The 4,811-nt window shown below is 49.7% G+C and overlaps 1 non-coding gene across 1 annotated transcript; it reads right to left on the bottom strand.

Moving 5' to 3' along the window:
* Positions 1–882: 882 nt before the first annotated feature.
* Positions 883–1,072, bottom strand: LOC119628242 (U2 spliceosomal RNA). Its single transcript, XR_005244541.1, has one exon. It is a non-coding gene; the product is annotated as a U2 spliceosomal RNA (small nuclear RNA).
* Between the last annotated feature and the right edge of the window lie 3,739 nt (positions 1,073–4,811).

The following is a 4,811-nucleotide window of genomic DNA, read 5'->3' as shown; positions in this document are numbered from 1 at the left end:
CTCAGGGTCTCTGGGCTTGTTCTCGTTCTAGCTCTCATATCTCAGCCTCAGCTCAAACCCACTTGATGAAGGAAGAGGCAGTGTGCAAAATAAGGGTTTTGGAGTCCCACGGAGGCAGCCTGGAGGCTAGTATCACTATATGATTTTGGACATTTCTCTCATGGAAGGTTGGGACTTGTTTACTTCCCTTGTACAGATGTTTTTGACTCAGAAGAAAAAAAGGTGGCTTCCAGTACCCTTCAGTCCCAGAGAAGCTGGTGGCTGGACCCCAGCCATTATCTCTGAGGGAAGTTAATGATTCAGAAGCCAACTGATGGACAAATAGAGGCCTGTCTCCTTTTCTTCAAGAGATCACAGAGTCAAGACTTGAGTGCTAGGCAGATTATAAAAGTGACACAAGTAGTGAAATGCAGTAGAGTGGCAGGGTCTGTGGCTGCACCTGAGAAGCATGTTTTCCTAAAGGTATTCAATTTCGTGTTTGTTTTAAACACTGTGCTATCAAACCAAACACCCAAGTGCTCTTCGGGCAACCCCCTAGTTTCTTGTTCTTCACACAGGTATCCTCAGCCACATGGTCACCAAGTACTGTCACAGAGTAGAGAGATAACACACGTGCAGATACACTGACCCCTAAGGATGTGCAGAGCCATCTGTAAGTATACCAATACCATGCCCCAAAGGAGTAGAGAGTCTGTAAAGAAAGCACAAGGACACTCACAAGGGAGTGGCCCATCTCCAGGCAGCCTGCCTTCCTGTCCACCTCCTGCCAGCCTCCCACCTCTTGCCTCCTCTTCCTTGTTTGCTCACTGGCACCAAGTCTGCTGCTCACACCGTCTCATCCCCTCACCCCTCTCTCTGGGAGTGGAACTCTCTCTTGCCTTCTGGTGATGCACCATTCCTGGAGGTCCTGCAATACCAGGTTGATGCATAGGAGTGGATGGAGAAAGCTCCTTTTCCATCCCCCTGCTCCAAAAACCCATTTAATTTCTTGTCCTCAGATAGAGGATATATCAGATGTTAAGCTGGTAAAAACATACTACATTTGATCTTAGCCATAAAACCGAGAGGTGATAGGAGTGGAACTGTATAGAACCCAAAGGGTGTGAGTGGATATGGTGGGGGTGGGGTGCTCTAAACAGCTGACCCCTGTAGTAGCACCATCACACATGCATCTGGGGACCCCAGGACATACCCTCCTGCTTTTTTGATCCTCACAACAAGCCTGTTCTGGAGCTTCTGTGGAAAATTGTGCCTTCTGGGGAAAGATGTGCCTTTCCCCTCTTTAAGGCACACCTTTCACTCTGGAGCCCTGGAGTAGAACTTAGCTCCTCTATTCAGTCATCAGCTAAAAATTCAGGAATTCCACAAAAGCTCCTAAATTCTCAGGGTCCTAGAAAAAGTCACTGAAAGTTCATCTCTGCCATTCTCCTGCCTCCAGGCAAGGGTGATCCTCTTCATGGAGACAAGTGGCACAGAGAATCTACACACTCCCTTGGCCCTACTTAGCCTTGATATCAGGAAGTTGAACTCTAGTCCCAGCGATTTGATCCATGTTTGTTAGTAACTCCACCAGGATATGTGAAGCTCCTCTCCCAGGGAATACCTAGGCATCCTCAAGACCTCCTGGGTTCCTCCCCGGGGGACCATGCCATAAAGCAGAAGCCCCAGGTACTCAGGCCATTGACCCCAGAAGGATCCCAAGAGGGGATGTAGAGTCTGGGCTTTTCCATGCTCTTTCTGGTATATTTCCTCTTTGGCCATCAGGGCTAGAACCTAAGCAACCTCTTCCCAGGCTTAGTCATTTCAGCAAAACAGAAGTAGATCAATCAAATGCAATAAATAAAAGAAAATAAATTAAAATCCAAGACTCTTGCAAAGATCCTGATAACTGATTTCTGAATGATTCACTGGCGTTTTCTGTGCTCCTGTCCCTTTCCTTTCCATGATTATAAATAATGTCGATCATCACCAGTGTCTTTTTGAAGCTGGGATGTCACCACATTAGAGAATGAGTACCCAATCACATGGGGGTGGGCCAGGAGGCAGTAGACAGCCCAACAAATACGATTTTGTCATCTTAGAGGTGAGGAGAAAGTCCAAGGACCTCTGTCTTGTCTTGGAGACATGAGTCTTTGAGGATGAAACTGAGCTGTCTCCAAGGGCAGGAGGTTTGTCTGGCAGCTAATTTCTTCAGATTCCTCTGAGGTTCCTATTTTATGTCCCATTTGGGCTTTGTCAGTGCAGCTATGTTTGGGGACTGTGTATGTGTCCCTGATTCCTAGAGTGACCCAGCAAAAGGAATTGAGGTTTGAGGGAGAATATTCTGCTGTGGTAGAGGAAAGATGAGGCACCTGCCCCAGAACCACCCCCAACTCCCCTCACTGGCCAGAGAAGAGAGAAAAGAAAATAGCCCCTGCCCCTGGGACACAGAAAGGCTAATCTGCTCAAAAGCTGGAGGCTGGATAAAATGACCCCTGCCTGGTATGGATGTCAAAGAAATGTCTCTGAGGAAATGTCATTCCACTCCCCCCGAGGGCCCTGGAGGTGGTTGGTAATCCACCCGTGCTCCCCCCACTCAAGTACCCCCCACAACCCACTCCCCTGCAACACACGCACACATGCGTGCACATACACACACACGCATACACATAAATCTTAATTGTGTCCAGGGCTTTTTATGGCGTTAATTAATCATATTTAGGGCTGTTTCCAGCTGTTGCTGAGGGAAGGAAGGTCCCACACGCCTGTGACTTAGGGTAAATCCAATCAGATGGAGGAATTTTTTGATTCTGAAGAAGCCGAGCATGGGAAAGCCACTGCTAATCCCAGAGCCTCTCTTGTTCCTGCTTGTCACCTCCCCATCGCTGCCTTTGGAAACTGATCTGAGCTGAGGAAGGGGACAGGAATGGGATGCAGAAGTGGGCATAGGGCTTTGCTGAGCTGAGCTGACTGCCTGGGGCCCTGCTTCAGATGAAAGGAGGGTTGATGGGAAGGAGGGATTAGGGCTTTGGTGCTGACCAGGAGCTTCTGCCCCTGTACTTAGGCCATTTAGTGAGCTCGGGAGAGCCCCTGATTCCTGAATAGCTACTGGGCCCAAGAGCTATTACAGGAGGCTGGGCCTGGAATAGCAGACCAGTAGGTGGGCAGAACTGACCTAATTACAGCTCTGCACAGTCCGTGTGGTCTAACAGGGGGCCTTGCCCAAGCCTTTCTTCTTGCCTGTGCCTTCTCCCGAAACCCCAGCGGCGACACTCTCGGCTCCCTCAGGCTCTCATGTGTGTCTCTCTGCATCTGGGCCTGCTTTATCTCTCTCTTCCTAGGGCTCTACAGCTGGATTTCTGACTCTTCTACTGATCTCTGAAATCCTGGGGCACCACCTCACACCCTCATGGAGAGAGATGAACTTCAGACAGGGACGTCTTCAGGGGAGGGGTAGCCTGGCAGGTGCTAATGACCCCTTCTTTGGTTTAGCCAGTGGCCCATTGGGTACTCATGTGGAGCAAATACGGGATGGAGGGGGAAAGAGCTGCTGCTGAGGATGGGGGCAAGAAGGGACTGTCTTGCCCCTTAGAGACCTACGTGTGTGTGGGCGGGGAAGGGAGGGATCCCAGGGTGGAAAGTGAGAGGGTAGAGGGCTATAAGGCCAAACAGGGACAAAGTAGTTGCTGTCCTATCCTCCCCTCTACAAGGACCCCACCCCAGCATATCCCCTTGTCAAGGCTTTCTGGGTCCTGGCCTACCTGGGCCTAAATAATTGAGGAGCCCATTATAGCCTTGCTGTTTCCTCACTGTCAAGTGTAAATGCTGTACTGGTCGGGTGGGGAAATGGGGCTAATTTGAATTGATAATAGGAAACACGGGGAAAAGTCATCTATAGTGAGTGAGGAGCAAGCGATCCCTGAGCAGATGCTAAATCTTGTATAATGAAAGAATCTGCCGATGTCAATTATGTACGAGCATCTTTGCAGTGGTTGGAGGCGGTGGGTGGGTGAGGGAACGGAGGGCCGGGTGCATCCCATAAACCCAAACACCCATCAAAGGCTCATACATATGGAGCGGTGGAGATTACAGCATAAATTTGAATGTTATGAATGTGGATGAGGGACAGGCAGGAAGCCCACCTCATAAGGGGGCTGTTTTCAGTGCACATGTACAAGGGAGCTTTTGTCCTCTCGGTTCCTCAGCGGTGTTTCCTCCATGTCAGCTGTGCCCCCTCTGCACCCAGTAGTGTCCCAGGATAAGAAAGAAAGTCAGGATATGGGGGTGCTGGGACAGGGTAAGATCAGCTGTTCTTCTGGGGCCTGGATGTGAGTCCCTTGGGAGCTCTGGGCCCAAACTATCCTTGATCCATTCAGAGTGCTGCCAGGATGTTTAGCTGGGCATGGTGGTGCATGCCTTTAGTCCTAGCTACTTGGGGGAGCTGAGGCAGAAGGATCACTTGAGCCTAGGAAGTTGAGGCTGCAGTGAGCCAAGATCGTGCCACTGCACCCCATCCTGGGCGACAGAGTGCTTCCAGGATGTGATCTAGAGATCAATATGACCAGAGATCCAGAGGGATATCCTGAAATATCTCTGATGTGATCACAATTTTCCCTCCCCGCAATGGAAGAGATAGGAAAGAGAAATGTAGATGGTGATACCAACCACAGATTGGGCAGGGAGATCCTGGAAGACAGCCTGGAGGAAGAGATCAAAAACTGTGCTATAAAGGGGGCTAAAAACTCAGAAGGACAATATCAGCAGCACATCTTTCCATTCCTAAGTACAAGTCCTCATCACACATGGGATCGGGTGTTTGTGAGTATACACAT

Source organism: Chlorocebus sabaeus, chromosome 9 (genome assembly GCF_047675955.1).
Source record: "Chlorocebus sabaeus isolate Y175 chromosome 9, mChlSab1.0.hap1, whole genome shotgun sequence".
Taxonomy (NCBI): Eukaryota; Metazoa; Chordata; class Mammalia; order Primates; family Cercopithecidae; genus Chlorocebus; species Chlorocebus sabaeus.
The sequence above is the reverse complement of the archived record's forward strand: the minus strand, read 5'-3'. Positions and strand labels throughout refer to the sequence as shown.